The following is an 18,402-nucleotide window of genomic DNA, read 5'->3' as shown; positions in this document are numbered from 1 at the left end:
AACCTGAGTGAATTTGCCTAATCACCCCCAGCTGTTCTTTGTTTCTCAGGGAGCTGTGATTACTCTTTCCCATGGAAATACATACCATCTCTGTCCCACAATGGTACATACATTTAATACAGTAAGATCTTGCAAAGACATTGCAGGAAATTGCCATATCTCATATCTTTCACAGGAAGGTCCTACATCTGCAGAAAGCTGTCTCAGGGTGGGAGATTTTCTTCCACCCCAAGTATCACCCCTTATCTCCCAAGACTCAAACTCCTAGGGCCATAGGAAATGCCCTCTCATTCCACTATCCCTGAATATAAAAAGGAGGAGGGAGCTCTAGGGTGCTGGTTCTGTATCAGTAAAATTATATGGCTGGTAAGCTAGAATACAATTAATTTTTAAGTTTCATGTGAAAAATGTGAACAGGGTCCAAATTTTGAATGCCTCTGAAATTGCTGTACATTCTCTTTTTCTCTCTTTAGCTCCCTGTTTCATTTCAATGAATTCTATTATTTTTCTGACATCTTACAAATCTGAAAATATTTAGATAATTAACTTTTTGGCATTTGTAGATTGCTATTGTTATCTGGCTGGTATTCATGTGATTGATATTTATTGAGTTTCTTAAACTTTAGGTTAATTTAATTTTGCTCAGAAATAAACAGAACAGAAATATACTGTCAGTACAACCACAGCAAGGTATGTGCATGGCAATTATTAATGAGTAGGATAAAATAATAATCATAAACACTACAGCACTGTAATACTGTTCATGAGGGCTTAGCATTTCTAATGAGAGAGGCTCTGATAATGTTAAATTCTGTAGCTGAGATAAGAATAAGTTTTTAACACTATATGAATGCAGCACTTTAATGTCTAATTTTGACGTACATAAAATTGTTTTGTTACATGGATTTCTAAAGATCAAGTCAGTATAAAGAACAAGGAGTTCAGGAGAGCTGGCAGTTTCTCAGAGACACAATATTAAAAACACAACAGCAAACTATCTTGTTGTGAAGGAAAGACAGGAAGAATAGTAAGAGGCCAATATAGCTCCATCAGGAGGTCTCTAATGACCTGAAAATCAGAAAAGAAATCCAACAAAAAATGGAAACATGGACAAATTGTTAAGGATGAATACAAAAAGTATAGCACAAGCATGTAGGGACAAGGGACATATCAGGCAATAAGTAGAGGGTCTGTAAATTAGGCACAAGAGAAGGATGAAGGAAGGTGTAGGTCCACTACTTAGCAGGGAAGGAAATTTAATGATGGATGACGTCAAGAAGACTGAGGCGTTTAATGCCTATTTTGCTTCAGTCTTCACTAAAAAGGTTAATTGTGATCAAATGCTTAACACAATTAATGTTAATAAGGGAGAAGGAACCCAAGCTAGAATAGGGAAAGAATAGGTTAAATAAAAATTAGGCAAGGTCAGATGTATTCAAGCAGCAGGGCCTGACCAAATTCACCCTAAGGTATGTAGGGAATTAGCTGATGAAATTTCAGAACTGTTAGAGATTATTTTTGAGAACTCATGGAGGACAGGTGAGGTCAGCTGGACTGTGACTAGCAAATGTACCTATCTTTAAAAGGGAACAAAGAGAATCTGGGGGATTATAGATTAGTCAGCCTAATTTTGCTACCTGGAAAGACACTGGAACTAATATTAAACAATCATTTTGTAGGCACCTAGAGAATAGTAGGGCAATAAATAGCCAACATAGATTTGCCAAGAACAAATCATGCCAAACCAACCTAATCTTGATCTTAATAAGGCTTTTTATACAGTTCCACATGACATTCTCAAAAGTAATGTGCTTTAGATGAAATTATTATAAAGTGGGTACATAACTGGTTGAAAGATCATGCTCAGAGTAGTTATCAGTGATTCACTTAAATTGGGATGACATATCCAGTGGGGTCCCACAGGGTTTTTCCAGAGTCTAGTACTATATAATATTTTCATTAATGACTTAGATAATGGAGTGGAGAGTATACTTATAAAAATGAGCAGATGGCATCAGGCTGGGAGGGCTGCCTCCCCCCCATTGACTCCCTGTTCCCCACCAGGAGCCGGGGCAAGCAGCCTGGGACTTCTTGCCCCCAGGGAGCAGGGTCCAGCTGCCTTGGCTTCTCCCGCCCACTCCCAGCTGGGAGCCAGACAGCCTTGTAAATTTCATGGCAGGGTGCAGGCAGGCATGGGGGTGGGCCCTGAATCCCAGCTGGAAGCAGGGTCTGCAGTCACCACCAGGGCTCCTGCCATGAAATTGACAAGACAGCCAATAGCAGATGTAAGGGATGCAGTGTCTACACCAACACTGCATGTGCCTAACTACACTGACATGATCCTTACGCCTCTCATGGAGGTGGAGTAGTTATGTCAGTGTAGAACGGCAATTACATTGGTGGGAGGAGGGCTGTACTGTAGGCAATGCCAAAATTAGGTTGACGTAAGCTGCCCTAAGTCAACCTAACTGTGTAGTGTAGACCAGCCATGAGATTGTAAGTAGTTCTTTGGGGCAGGAGCCATCCCTTTGTGTGTTTTTCAGCACCTAGCACAAGGGGGTCCTGGTCCATGACGGGTTCCGAGGTGCTACTGAAATATATATAATAATTATTGGAAACACTTGAAACCTCTGAAAACCAGATCCCTTCTATTTAGATACCTAAATATGGACTGAGGAACCCAACTATATGTGCACAGATTTGTGAATTTTGGCCTTGGTTTCTAAAGGTGAAGTAGGTCTAATAGAGGAAATAATCCTGAATAAACAGTGCATTTCCCAGTGCAAAGCTTTTCCCTTGGAGTTTATTCATAAAACTCAGCATACTTTCTCTGGGTGATGGAAGTCTAACCTTCCTATCTTTCTTTTCCTGATAGGACAAGTAATAGCTTTTAAAATGAAATGTATCCAGTAACTGGAATGAGTCAGCTAGGATGAAAAATACAGAAAGGGGTGCCAATGAACATCATCGTCGCAATCAAGCTTATCAGAGTAGCAGGTGAGGCTTGTTCTGTGGCAACTGGTTAAATTCTCTCAGGCAGCAGCTGCTCAGCAAAGCATTTCGTGCAGGAACTTGACAGTTCAGAATGCTGGCAACATACCACGGAAAAGTACAGATCAAGCAGGCAAATCAGCGTTTAACTGGCAAGCGGTTTGCTTGGGAGCTTGATGCAGTCACTGACATGGTGAATGTTACCCAAAGTGGATGCACCATCTGCTCTTTCCTCGGAAATGGCCCATCCTTGATTTTCACCTTTAGAACTCGCTTCTCTGTGAGGTAAACAATATGTTTGGAACACCAGAGATGCTATGCAGCTTAGCAGAGAAATGATGTTTTATAAAGTGTAATCCTGTGGAGCCATCTGCAGAACACAGAGCTTGACCAATGTAAGCTACTTTCCCCATCAATATTAGCGCAACTTTCCACTCAAGAGGAAATGTCTTTCTTTATTGGGTTAAAAGTCAAAGCATGATCAACTCAAGGAGCACGGCCTGTTTTACTGACAAAGGCCCATTTATTAGGCCTGACCAGTGGACAAAGATAAAGTGTGTGAGAGGTTGAATCAGAGACTCAGTCCACTCCAATCCACATCAGCCATCATAGGATGAAGCAAATTCATATAAATGGTGCCCCTGAAGAAATTCTACAGAGGGCAGGATTAATGTGAATTGGTATGTGGGATTTTAAAAGTGCGGCAGAGGGAAAAAGTGCAACATATTTGAGTAGTAAATAGTGGATTATTTTAAAAATCAAGAGGTTCATTTTAAAGCCAGGCTCACGAGATAAAGAAATGTTGCTAAAGACAGTTTCATAAACATTAATGAAAGCTGTCTTCATTTATTGAAAACTAGTTCTGTCAATTAGTAGATCCTGTATGTTCAGCTCTTAGAAAACAGTCTGGGCAATAATCCTGAGGGACTCTTTGAAAAGTGCATTGTCTGGGGCACCGGGAGTGGGGAAGATGAATATGTGTCGGGAAGATGAGTATCCACATCCTGATTACCTATTTGGTCTTAATTGTACTTAACCAAACAAGTCAGCAATAGAGCTGAGGTAGGAACGGACAGTTACATGTCTGTGCAGTGGCCAAAATATGATTTGAGAGAAATGTGATATAGAGCTGATCAGCCAAAGTATGCTGTTTTCTCTAAGCTGAAATGTTTCGCGGACACATATTCGTCTAATGAAACTTTAGGTGGGAAGTTTCTCGGGTTGGGAGGGAGAGACTCCATACCCCCCAGAAGTTTTCATCTCAGATCCTATTGAATCAGGCAGTGCAGGGACTTGAACCTGGCTTTCCGACATTCCAGGCCATTGCCCTACCCACCAGATTGGAGGTCGACAGACATGGGCACATACTTAATACAAATTCTATTTTTGTGAAACATTTCAAAAGTTTTGTTTTCGTACAAATGTGGAATGAAAACAAATTTTGAATCCTCAAGAGTTAGGCACCTTGTGTCATTCTTGCTTCTTCATCTTAAGTACATAAACTTCAATCATTCTGGCATTTTTCATTTATTCAGATTAAATGTCAAGCTAATAATTAACTTGCAATCCCCTCTTCCTTTCTGTTACACAGAGCTATTGGTTTCTTAATGTCAAAATATTAACCTCAAGGGTTCCTTTGGCCACTAATTCATATGAGCCCAAGAGGTTCAGGTAATTAGGATGACTGAGCACTTCAATTTGGGGCCCTTAGCTGAACTGAATTTTTTGAAATTGTAACAAACTTTGTAGATAGTTATTTTATGGCCATAAATGGATATTTCCTTCAAGGGAGAATGTATTCTTAACTACCAGCAGCCAATGCTGCTGCTCCGTTACCCAAGACTAAGCCCTTGTTTTGAAAGTAAGTTTGTCGGTGCTTTCTGGAGACTTCATTGCTCAGGAGTTTTGGTAATGTAATACAAAGCCTGTTATGTCTAGGTCATGGGCAGACATGCCAAACCTGCAAAAAAAAAACCCACAGAAATTGGGCTTGTTTTTGGCTTAATTGGCTTGTGAGTTGCTTGTTGGCTAGTTTTTTGCTTGTAGCTTGGGTGTTTTTTTTTTGATCAGCTCTTGGGAAGGGGGGGGAGGGGCAAGCAGTGATCCATTCCCTGTCACTCATTCCCAGCTTCTGGCAAACAGGGGCTAGGGACACTATCCCTGCCCATCCTGGCTAAAAGCCATTGATGGACCTATCCTCCATGAATTTATCTAGTTCTTTTTTTAAACTGTTATAGTCTTGGACTTCACAACATCCTCTGGCAAAGAGTTCCACAGATTGACTGCATGTGGTGTGAAGAAATACTTCCTTTTGTTTGTTTTAAACCTGCTGCCTATTAATTGCATTGGGTGACCCCTTGTTCTTTTGTTATGAGGAGTAAATAACACTTCCTTATCTACTTTCTCTATACCAGTCATGATTTTATAGATCTCAATCATATCTCCCCTTAGCTGTCTCTTTTCCAAGCTGAAAAGTCCCAGTCTTATTAATCTCTTCCTCATAAGGAAGCTGTTCCATACCCCTCACCATTTTTGTTGCCCTTTTCTGAACCTTTTACAATTCCAAAATATCTTTTTTGAGATGGGGTGACCACATCTGCACACAGTATTCAAGATGTGGGCGTACCATGGATTTACATAGAGGCAATATAATATTTTCTGTCTTCTTATCTATCCCTTTCTTAATCATTCCCAACATTCTGTTTGCTTTTTTGACTGCCGCTGCACATTGAGTGGATGTTTTCAGAGAACTTTGAGTGATAACAGCTAATTTAGACCCATCATTTGATATGTATTGTTGGGATTATGTTTTCCAATGTGCATTACTTTGCATTTATCAACATTGAATTTCATCTGTCATTTTGTTGCCCAGTCACCTAGTTTTGAGAGATCCTTTTGTGGCTCTTCACTGTCTGCCTGGGACTTAACTATCTTGAGTAGTTTTGTATCTTCTGCAAATTTTACCACCTTGCTGTTTACTCCTTTTTCCAAATTATTTATGAATGTTGAATAGGTCCCAGTACATACCCCTGGGGGACACCACTATTGACCTCTCTCCATTCTGAAAACTGACCATTTATTCCTACCCTTTGTTTCCTATCTTTTAACCAGTTACCAATCCATGAGAGGATCTTCCCTCTTATCCCATGGCAGCTTACTTTGCTTAAGAGCCTTTGGTGAGGGACCTTGTCAAAGGCTTTCTGAAAATCTAAGTACACTATATCCACTGGATACCCTTGATCCACATGCTTGTTGACCCCCTCAAAGAATTCTAACAGATTGGTGAGGCATGATTTCCCTTACAAAAACCATGTTGACTATTTCCCAACAAATTATGTTCATCTATGTGTCTGACCATTTTGTTCTTGACTATAATTTCAACCAGTTTCCTTAGTACTGAAGTCAGACTTCCTGGCCTGTAATTGCTGGGATCACCTCTGGAGCCCTTTTTAAAAATTGTTGTCACATTAGCTATTCTCCAGTCATTTGGTACAGAAGCTGATCTAAATGATAGGTTACAGACTACAGTTAGTAGACCTGCAATTTCACATTTGAGTTCCTTCAGAACTCTTGGGTGAACACCATCTGGTCCTGGTGACTCGTTACTGTTTAGTTTATCGATTTGTTCCAAAACCACCTCTGACACCTCAATCTGGGACATTCCTCAGATTTGTCACCTAAAAAGAATGGTTCAGGGAAGATGAGGGAGCATCAGAAGCAATTATTATAGCAATGGAGGAATAAGCCTCAGCATGAAGAGTATCTGACAGTATCTCATTCATATGGGCCACCACCATGAACCAGTAATGGAAGGGGCTATTTCTTTGTTGAATACAGTGTGAAGACTGCAAGCCAAGCTGAAGTACACAATTGTCTCAGACAATCAAAAAGAGAGATTTCCACTTGCCCTTGCTTGATATCTTTGAGAAATCTGAGTCAAAGAATCCCTTCTAACCAGATGTGCAATGGAGCACGTACTGTTTTATTTATTTCGTACAGATGGTTCTTTGCTGAACACTTTGCAGTCAACCCATGCATCTAGCTATACAGAGAAACAAATCCAGTGACAATAAAGAAAAGCCGTTGAATTGAAATGTTGGGTAAACTGCATCTGGAGCCACCTCTAATCAACCTAGGGTGACTGGACAGCAAGTGTGAAAAATCAGGACGGGGGTCGGGGGTGGTAATAGGAGCCTATGTAAGAAAAAGCTCCAAAAATTGGGACTGTCCCTATAAAATCGGGACATCTGGTCTCCCTAAACCAACCCAAGAAGCAGCAATGCTTAACATTACCTCTCTTCTTTGATGCATCAAGTGAGGAAAATCACCACATGTGAATTCCACTGGAAACCATACTGTGATCCTTTCCTTGTATATGTGTATATTTCAAGTTGCTGATCTTTCTTTCTGATTACCCACAAAGGGCCAGCTGTTGTGTGTGGGGAAAGAGAATATTTTTGCAAGTAAATAAAAGCTGAAATAACCAAAGTGAATTACATAGGATCAAAAGGCTTCAATTTTCACAAGGGAAGGGCGGGAGGGGGAATCAATAAATACTGAATCAGAGAAAAATCCACAGCTGAAAAAGAAAATTCAAGAGTAAGACCAATACCTGGAGAGGTAACTCAACATGACTCAGTTGAAGAGCACTTGAAGAAATTCATCTTTCAAACAGCAACCAGTGCTGAAAGAGATTTAAATAAATGAAGAAAGAAAAAAGTTATTAAAGATTTATCATACTTTGATACGAGAAATTTTGCCTTGATAAAAAAAAACAAAACAACATATTATGCTACCTGCAGAATCACAGACCTCCATTGTAATCGTCCAGCTCAGAATCTCTGTGGGCTTTAGAAAGAAATAAAAATTCCTGTGCCAATTGAGTGCCTAATTCAAATAAAAAACAACCAAACAAAAACCCCCAGCCAAACAAAAAGACCCCCAACCAAACAAAAAAACGGAGATAGTTGATGGTGAGATGAACAGAGATTCTGAAAGAGAAAGTGCCGGGTGATGGTTTTTGGCAACAGATTAGCCTTTTAGTATTTATGCTGTATGTGCTGCTTCATGCTTCAGACTTTGTTTATAATAATAAAACTTTACATTTCTGTAGTGACTGCCATCCAGTGATCTCAAAGAGCTCTGCTATTTAATTGAATTAAGCATCACAACACTCCCGTGAGGTAGTAATTATGTGTATTTTAAAGAGAAGATTTTAAAAAGTGACTACTGATTCTGGGTGTTTCAGCATTTGGGACACCACATAAAAACCTCATTTTCAGCGGGTGTGTGCTCAGAACTTTGACAATCAAGACTCCCTAAGGTGTCTCAAGTTGGACATCCAAATAATGAGGAACTCAAAATCACCAGTCACTTTTTGACAGTCTGGACTCGGGAAATTTGGGGTACTGCTTCCATGAGCAGTCCATGGCCATACCAGACTAGATGGCAACACAATCTAAAACCCTCTCCTACCCTCACTCCTGGTTTCTCAAGAGAAGACTATAATGCCCTGCTGATTCCCTTCAATAAATGCCTTCTAACTGTAGTCATATTGCAGACTATCTTGTATTTTTCAAACTATACATCATTTATTGGCACATCTGAACTTGCTTGCACAGTAACTCTATGGGTGTTCTGCCAACACCTTGTAAATAGATCTGTGCATTAGCAGTGACAATTTTTGCGTGATATTTCCCTCTGTGATGGTCTACGCCCCTAGGGTCAGGGCCATGTGGCCTAGCACGTGGCCACGCCACTCTGCACCCAAGAGCTGCTCCATAGACTCTCGCTGCTAGGCCACACTGCCCTGACCCTAGGGGCGTAGACCATCACAGAGGGAAATATCACACAAAAATTGTCACTGCTAATGCACAGCGTGTTTCGGTAGGACCCTTCCACTGAGTCAGTGGCAAGTTGCTATGCCACTGTTATGGCCCTGGGTTAGGGCCCGGTGGAGTCGGGTGGGCCCGGGCCCCCCTACTGTGGCCACCCCACCTCTTGGTGGGCACCCCACCCCCATACACTCTGTCCGCTTGGCCACGCTGCCCTGCACCCAAGGGCTGCTCCATAGACTCTGGCCGCTAGGCAACGCTGCCCTGCACCCAAGGGTGGGAGGTACCACTCTGTCACCCTCCCTGGATCACTTCCTACCAGTTTCTGCATTGGGGTCTCCCATGAGATGTCGGGTTCTCTATGGTCAGTTGGGCCGGTCGACTCCGGTGGCTCCTCTAGTCACTGGGGTTCAGGCGGTCCCAGGGAGGCTCTGATTCCCAGCACAGTCCGGGGCTGTGGCTGGCCCTCCACAGGAGCTTTCCAGACAGGTCCTTTCCCTGTGGCCTCCAGCCCAGACTGAATTGGGCTTCCTCCTTTTATACTGCTAGAGCATTTGGAGCATGCCCAGTCCTGCCGGGGAGGTGGAACTTCCACTGTCAATAATATGGGCTTAACCCTGTCTGGGCTCGTGTGGGGTAAGCAGACCCCTCCACACCCTCATTTTCACCCTTTAATTTCAGGTCATTCCGTGTCACTGAAATAGCACATTTTGGCCAAATTTTGGAGCAGCTTTTTTTTTTTTAATTTAAACACGCAGAAACAGGAAAAGAGACCTATTTTCAAAAACATGGGGCTTAATATATTTCAAGCATACGTGTGAAATAATTTTTACTGGGATTTTGTGGGGAAGGAGATAAAAGTGCCATAGGTTCAGGCATTTATTATGCCGCTGACCCTAGTGTTTCTGTCCATAATTCCTTCTCCAGACTAGACACAGTGCATTCTCTTATGTATATGTACTTGACTTTCTAACCACATGTCCGGATGACTGTTACTGTCACTTCTTCAGTTTGCTTTGTATTGGTTTTAAAGAGGAGCATGACGGTATTTAAGCCAGGCAGCAGGCCAGAGAGATCAGCATCATCAACAGCAGGCTTGATATAGAACAGGAAGTTTAAATGAGAAATTATGAGCCTGTTCCACATCCCACTGAAGTCGATGAAAAGACTTCCATTGACTTCACTCAGTCAGACACTACAATGAACAATTGCACCTATTCCTCTGCGGAGATATAGTTTGAATTTTGAGCAGACCCTTATGGAGAACTCCTTCAGCATTTACTGGAAAACCAGTTGTTCACATAATATTTAAGACAGCATATAGCATTCTGTAGCAGGGAAATAAATGAGTATGAAACACCTATTGAGTTTCCATGAAGCCTATAAGTTTCATCCTTATCCAACTCTATAGAGCTTGCTGGTTGTTGTTGCTTTTTAACTTCATTTGAAACAGTTCTCTCATCTTCCAGACTTTTAGGTGTTGAAAGTGACACTCACCTACTTCAGTAGTTCTAGAAGTGCCAGAAAAATACTTTAATATATTACAGATGCAGAAGTCCCCTTGGGATGAATGTATTATGGTGACAGATCTGCCATCACTCATCTAGGTTACCCTTCACACGAACAGCTGTATCATCATGGCATGTTAGAAACGCAGTTTGGACTGCATTGTGGGAGTTACCTAAGTTAAAAAACAGCCTTGTACGAGCACCTTTGTTCCATCATTTGAAGAAGTTCTTACTTTCTTTACATGGCTTCTTTAATGACCTTATTATAGCGTAAGTGCTAGTTCTGTGTATCCTGCTGAGTTGTCATTGCTATAGGAACCTTATATTTTTTAACTTTCCGTACTTTGTGATTTCTCTACCTTGATAATATTGTGTGAGGGTAAGATTTGCATTTAATTACACTGTTTCAGCATCACCTTTAAAAGCTAGGTTTCCTTTTTCAAATGTGCTAAATATAAATGGGAGCCATGAAGGAATGTGCGCAGATCAATAAAGCAGTACTGATAACTACTGCAGGCAGTGTAAGAAAAGTCATTTTAAGATGCCTTGAGCTACTGTCCCCATGTACTTTCTACTGGGGTTGCGCTCACTATAACTCTGTGCAGAATTTGGGCCCTATGTAAATATTAGCCATTGTTATTTATTGAACAATGAATTTTACCAGGGCACAATTAGGTCATGATCTGATGCCTATTGAAATCAATGGACTTTGTGTCAGGCCCTTATTCAGAAAAGGTATTTTTGCAATTATAAGGCATTGGGAAAATCTGAACATTCAGAGGTCCTTTGACTGACTCCTGTGTGATGTTAGGGGTCTAGTACACTGGCTGTTGTGTGTAAGAACTGCTTTTTTATACTATATTCTTTCAATATTAGAGTATAAATTTTAGACTGATCAGGGAGTTTTCTTTAGTGATTCCCTCTGCTCCCCCAAAATAAACACTGTCCCCCTCCCCCCCATGGAATGTAAAAATGAGAAATACACTAAAAACAAGCAAAAAAACCTCAATTTTTTTTTCAGTTTTTGGCTAGAAGGAATAGGCCAATCTGTTTGAGGGAGAGGAATTTAATCTCAACCAAATCTTCCCAAATTTCCAAAGTTTAGTCAAATGAATAGTCCATATGATCCAGTGAGAACTTGCATGCTTTATCTATAAATACATCAGTTACAGTGTGCCCTTGTTGGTTATGTATTTGGCACTTAAGTAATTTTGTATTTTTAGAGAGATTCAATCAGCTAATTATTTTGTATGCTGGCAGGGAAGTTTGTGTTTCAAAGGGGTTTTACAGGGTGGGTACATATAAGTATATACCTAGCTACACAAGTAAATATTGCAATCACAGATTACTGAAGCAGTCTTGTATCATGAATTTGCTACAATATTTTTTAGGCCACAATATGCATAGGACCAGATTGTGCCATTTAGGAGACACTTTCCCTTCACTTCCCCTCCCTTCCCCTGACTCCCTATCCTGGCATGTAACCTCCCTAAGTATCTCTTAATGGCCATTGCCCTTCTTCCTTCCCCCTTGAGGCAATTCAGTCTCTTCATTGTAATTTGTTTCCATTTTGTGTTCTAATATTTTCTTTAACTGCATGACAATTGCAAGGTTTTCTTTATGATGATCACATAATGCATTCCCTTGAAGCCTAATGAATATTTAGAATAATAAATTTTGGAGGTTGGCAAGATGGTTTTCGGAAATTCTAAAACAGAAGGTTTCATTGAAACGTGGAGACCATTTCTAAGTTATAGTAAGGGAAAAGGGTAAAAAGAGAAATAGATGAGTAGATCATACAGTGCTTGAGGTGGATGCACAAAAGTTATCCAGTTGGGAAAAGGATGTTTAGAAATTTTAATCAAAAAGGGAGGAAAAGTTTATAAAAGGCTAGAGGAAAGCAGATGGTCAAAGTGTTTCTCTTTGTCTAGACAAAGAGATAAGTAACATGCAGGTTCTCTTTCTCCCTTTCATTTTTCTATGTTTTAAAGGGAATTTGTGTTTATGGGTATTTGATTATTTACTTAAAGGTCTTTGGATATTACCAGATCATAAACAAACATTTTCCCATTACCTGTGAGTAGACATGTGGGTTGGACATTTTGGAGGCAGTGTTTATAGCATAATATCTTATATTAAAATACATTCCTCTCAAATAAACCCAGAGTGCAAATAACACAATGAAAATGTAGCTTTCATGGACAGAGGGAGGCAGCCCAACTAGTGCATTGCACAGGAGTGGGAGAAGAGGACATTTCGGACAAGAATTCACTACTTTTACCATGAATGCTGTAGAATTTTTAATGCTCATGAAGTACAAACAGGATTCTTTGTTACTTAAGGTCTCATATGAGGCACATAGTAAAATTGAGTATATTCACCTTAGAAGAAAGCTGAAGATATGATGTTATTACCTTACAAAGAAGGGGAGGGAGGAAATAGGGAAGGGAAAAAAATTACAGTGATTCATGATAGTCAGCAGAAAAGGACATCCATCAGCAGTGAATATATACAGGGAGGCATTAAAATTTGCTTTTCACTTTTTCTGAGAAAAAGACATGTCTAAGCTACATCATTTAATTAATATTTAGTCCTAATCTGTATAAAGGATAATTGGCTTATTTAAAAGCTGATTAGATTAATGTTATTTAATATGATGATGGTTAAAGTGGTTCTAAGCATTTCCTATTAAAAAAATTAAAAAGCTCTGAAAGACGTGGAACATGGAGATGATGGTGGGTGAGTCGTGTGTGTGTGTTTAGTATAATTTATGATATATTAGAGAAGGTGAATGGGGGAATATCTGCTGTTTTCTCCATTATCTGCCACTTTAATGGTATGGGGGATAGACAATGGTAGTTCCATCTGCAGCCTTGCTCAATGAGAACTGCAATTCTACTTTTGAGTGGCGATTGTGCAGAGGGCAAAGTGGTTTATTATAAAAGCAGATCACTGTGAAGTTTGATCAGTCCTAATGGGTAGGCCCAAGGAAAAAGCAGTTTTGATAGCATGGTGTATTTGAACTTCATTTGAGAGTAACAGCACTGAGGGTTCAAAGTCTAGGACATAGGAGGTTTGGTTTGGGAGTGGTGCCAGCAAATATTTAACTGCTCGCTTGTAAAAGGGAGGCTTGATTATTTTGTTGTGGATGTTAATATAATTTTTTCCTTGGTTTGAGGATTTAAATGTACTGTGTTAGTATTGCCACCCAGAATGCTCAAAAATCATGAGTTAGGTTCCCCAACATGGAGATGGGCTTAAAAATTGTGAGAATTTTAAAATTAAGTTTGGAGTTCTTTTTACTTGCCTTTTTGGTTTCTGAGCCTTTAAGAGTCACTCGAGTAATTTTCCAAGCTTTTCCCACAATCACCAAGGCTAAAAATATGCTCTTTCTTAAATAAAAAAAAGGGAAAGAAAGAGAGCTGAGATTCCAAGAAGTTACCTGACTCCAATATCTGGGACTTTAAGGAAAACACCAAACATTGCAAGACTCAAGATAAAAATGCAAGAGTCGGCAACACTGATATTGCAGTAGGCTGACTTGTAGTTTGCCTTCCCACTTAGAACCTGTCGTGTGATCAGAGACACACATGTTTAAGCAGAGAACTGGAGAATGACCTATCTGGAAGTCTGTCAAATTCTGCCTACAACATATCCTGGTCCTCTCTAGGAACCAAGGACTCTGAGTTTAATTTCTCTCCAGAGAGCCAAAGGCACATTTTATAATATATCCCTGGTGTATATTTTTCTTTCTCTTTCTGTCTTAGGAGAGTCAGTTTAGCTCATGCTTAAATCTTGCCAGGAGTGCTCAGGTGAAATTCATTCTTCATATAAACCCACTGAAATCTAGGAAACATTCAGAGGGGTTTAAGCCAGATCCAAAGCAATGGAGAAACACAACTTATGCCAGGGCTGAATTTGACCCAATGAAATTTTACCAGGAATGAATTTGACCCCTACTGCATAAGCTGGAGGCTTTGCTCAAAGTGATGCTCATGTACAACTCTCACTGGGACACAGGTAGAAGTGGAATTTGGGTCTCTTAGTCATGTCCTTAAATCAGGGGTAGGCAACTTATGGCACGGGTGCCGAAGGCAGCACGCAAGCTGATTTTCAGTGGCACTCACACTGTCTGGGTCCTGGCCACTAGTCCGGGGGGCTCTGTGTTTTAATTTAATTTTAAATGAAGCTTCTTAAACATTTTAAAAACCATATTTACTTTACATACAACAATAGTTTAGTTATATATTATAGACTTATAGAAAGAGACCTTCTAAAAACGTTAAAAGGTATTACTGGCACGCGAAACCTTAAATTAGAGTGAATAAATGAAGATTCGGCACACCACTTCTGAAAGGTTGCCGATCCCTGCTTTAAATCATCAGTCACCAGCTGCTATTCCTTTTCTTAGGGTACCTTAGTTCTCCATAGTGGTGTACTTTTCATGGTAGAGAAAAGATAGGATTCGGTTTTATAACTGGAGATGCAAAGAGGCTACTGTACTGAGGCCACTGGAAACACAGACCTACCTTGCCTCTCTACGTCCTTGTGCTACCCAGTGTCATCAAACAGGGTATCCCTGTGCCCTGCCTAGGTCTAAGCAGTCATGGAAGGGACGGCTAACCACTCTGTACATAAAGTGGTGATTTCATTTTTATGTACAGTATATGTTAACAGGAGATATTATTGGCAGATAGACTGTACTGGTTAAAGATGGCACACTGATCTATTTCTTTATTTCACCATAGATATAAACTGTCTTTCTGTTCCAGTTGTCACTCTCCTTGGCTAACCTGCACAGATGGACAGAATGTCCTACACTGGAACTTAAAAAGGGCAACATTCTCTTTGATTGGACCCTGGTGCATCGTTAATTGATATTAGAGATGGGGCCACACTTCCAAGTTTGGGCCCATATTTAATAAATACTCTTTCTCGTGTTAGACAACAAGCAGGAGTTCCACAAGGAAAAAGAAAAAAAAAAGTCACATTCTTGACTCAATTCTGTCTCTTAGGAAGCGTGCTTAAATTATTATTAAACATTATTGATTTCATTTGAGAGGTATAACATGATCCAAGTCAGAAGTACAGACAACAGCATAAAGTGAAGAATTGTGTTTATTTTATTTATATTTTCGTTAGGATTATAGGACAATATTATTTTTCAGCTGGTCTTCCCACTGGGCAAATTCAACTCCTTTAAATTGTGAAAACTTCTATTCATCTTGTCATGGGGACAAAACAAGATTAGCGTTTCTTTCTGTCTCTGCGTGTACCTCTTTCTCCCGGAATTTACCTTGGCTCACAGTATGGTTTTTGTTCAGATTTTGAGTGACCCAGACAAATCCTGTAGCTGAATATTTTGTAAGTGGCTGGATTATGTTAAACTTGAGGATTGATTCAGAAGAAACCAGCTAGCAAGGTCTCTTCCTTAAAGGTCACATCTGGAGCAAGAAATAAAATTAAGACTTATCGAAAAGAGTAAATAGAAATCTGTCTAGTGTGGGGTTCAGTTCAGTGCCATGTCACTCCAGGGTGAGGAAGATTCTGCCTTTTCACCCATCTCCTTCACTATTGCACATAAAAGTGGATTGTGAAGTGAGTTGGAATTAACCCTTTGTTCACTGGAGACCAGGCAGTACCTCTGCACCTTGTTACAGATACTAATAACTGTAGCTAAATCTGTAATAAATGTGTATATTTTCCCCAGAAAATAAATGTGTGTGTGTGTGTATGTATACACATTCTTGGTCTCCTATAGTGTTTGAGAAGTTATTCTTTCCATTTCATTTCCTAGCCCATATAGCACAGCATAATTTGGCCAGCTATAGTCTATATATGGTGTGGAACGAGATTTTTTTGTAGCTCCAAAGCATGAAATGTTAAAACTGGCCGCCTTTAAAATGTGCAATTACTGGACATGGGCACTGAAATCAAGAAGGTAAGCACAAGTATTTCCACATATAAAAAAGCAATCATATATTGCCAATCTGAATGAATTATTTTAGTTTAAGCGAACATCAAAACTAGAAAGTAACAAGCTAAATCCTCATTTGAGAACAGAGTAGTGTCTGTTTCCTCTCTAAAATAGTGCATCCACTATGGTTTACAAAATGGCAGCTGGTCCTGCAGAAAGGTAGATTTAGAAATTTAAAGGTATAGCACAGAGAAAATAAACATAAGTTCCATAAACTACAATGCGTATTCTGAAAATGCAGTATGCTACTTTCAAATTCTTAGTGAGTAAGGAAGCGAATTAGGGTACTAGCCTGTGCCAGATTTCCTGTATGACCTTGCCAGGGAGGGATAGCTCAGTGGTTTGAGCATTGGCCTGCTAAACCCAGGGTTGTGAGTTCAATCCTTGAGGGGGTCATTTAAGGATCTGGGGCAAAAATCTGTGTGGGGAGTGGTCCTGCTTTGAGCAGGGGGTTGGACTAGATGGTCTCCTGAGGTCCCTTCTAACCCTGATATTCTATGACTTGGTCTCTCTGTGCCTCAGTTTCCCATTACTAAAATGGGGATAATAGTGCTTTCCTGTCTGACAGTAGTGGTGTGAGTGTAAATATATTAGACTGTGAGGGCCCAGATACTTTGGTGATGGAGGCCTTAGAAGTACAGTAGATATTAAAAATGTGTCTTGATATTCCCACACCAAGCCACCAACCCTACAATGAGCTTTATCTAGGTGTAGGGGTCAGCCAGTGTAGCACTTCAGGACTTTCTACAGGCCAAATTATCCAAGCATAGATGATAAAAAAATATTTTCTGACGTTTTGAAACCAGGTATCTTAATTATAGTTGATTAATTCCAATATGGCTGACATTTCTGTAACTTAAAAAAAATATTTCTGGTCTGCATGAGAAATTTAAGCCCAAAATAATGCAGTTGGAGTGAATATGGTATAATTCCTTAGGAGCAACCTCTACATCAGTCTCCTTCCATATCAATATATAACTTTAAAATAAAGATATAAAAAAGTAGCAGGGCGAAAACCTTAAACAGATTTTTCCGGCTATTTCACCCTCTTTTTATCTCATTGAAATGACTCTAAGATTCTTTGAAAATAATGACAATGAATGTGAAGCCCTATCTACTTTAGGACCTGCAGTGCCTGAAGCCAGACATAGCCTGGTTCTTCTTTCTGTTCAGATTTAAGTGGCTGTCACTCTTTCTGCAGGCTCTTTGAAGATGCACCAGCTTGGGAAGAATGCGGCATTTCTGAGAAGCCTTTTCTAACCAACAATACTTCAAAGCAGGGGCAATTTTCAAGGCCTTTGTAACATTTCAGGAGGCAAATTCAGAGCCCTCTTCATTGCTCCCACAGCACCCTAAGCCACCGCTGCTGTTATTCCTTACTCCTGTGTTCTCTCGGCCATGGCTCAATCCAGTATCTCTGTGACAAACTGAAGGCTAACTTGGAGAATATGACCCAAGCAGCACCATTTCCTCTAAGTGCCCATTCAAGTCCCATAGTCTTAGGGATCCTGGCCATGGGCTCACTTCATTTTATAGGAATGTTATGGTATGGCACGATTCACATCTGTCCTTTACCTTGTGAGTGTTACTCCCATCCCTTGAAGCCATCCAGACTGTAGAATATGACCTACAAGAGAAACACTACTTCCCACATGACCCATCTGAGATGGCAATTTTCTTTACCACTGAGGTAATCAGGAAGTCAGAATCCAATCATGACTCCTATGCTACCGTGCTCAGGACTCCAGAGGTACCATAAGAGTGATGAGACCCAGGGAGGCTGGCTTCTGGGTGAGTACTGCTGCCAAAAGTACTTCATGTACAAAGACACATGAATTCTCTGTCCAATGCCCCAATCACGTATTCAGGGGAGATGACAGAAAAGAGAGATGGAAGTGGGAGATGATTGGCTGACTTATCTGTGATGTCATAATGCCACACAAGGAACTTCTTATAGGGCAGAAAGAGGACGAAGAGGTCAGTGGAGAAACCGGGTAGGAGGAGGGTAAAGAGCAGACCGTGACACTGGTCATACTCCTCTTGATCCAGGCTACTGGGTTATGTTTAGGTGAGTCTATCTCTCAGACATATA

The 18,402-nt window shown here is 40.3% G+C and overlaps 1 long non-coding RNA gene across 1 annotated transcript in view; it reads right to left on the bottom strand.

The window, feature by feature from the left end:
• LOC123373191 overlaps nt 1-18,158 on the bottom strand; it is a 28,457-nt gene extending 10,299 nt beyond the window's left edge. Inside the window, exons 1-3 of the long non-coding RNA XR_006580605.1 lie at nt 17,886-18,158; nt 7,604-7,675; nt 7,285-7,420 (exon numbers count right to left, since the gene is read on the bottom strand). This is a non-coding gene — a long non-coding RNA (uncharacterized LOC123373191). The remainder of the gene's footprint in view (nt 1-7,284; nt 7,421-7,603; nt 7,676-17,885) is intronic.
• Between the last annotated feature and the right edge of the window lie 244 nt (nt 18,159-18,402).

Source organism: Mauremys mutica, chromosome 6 (genome assembly GCF_020497125.1).
Source record: "Mauremys mutica isolate MM-2020 ecotype Southern chromosome 6, ASM2049712v1, whole genome shotgun sequence".
Taxonomy (NCBI): Eukaryota; Metazoa; Chordata; order Testudines; family Geoemydidae; genus Mauremys; species Mauremys mutica.
The sequence above is the reverse complement of the archived record's forward strand: the minus strand, read 5'-3'. Positions and strand labels throughout refer to the sequence as shown.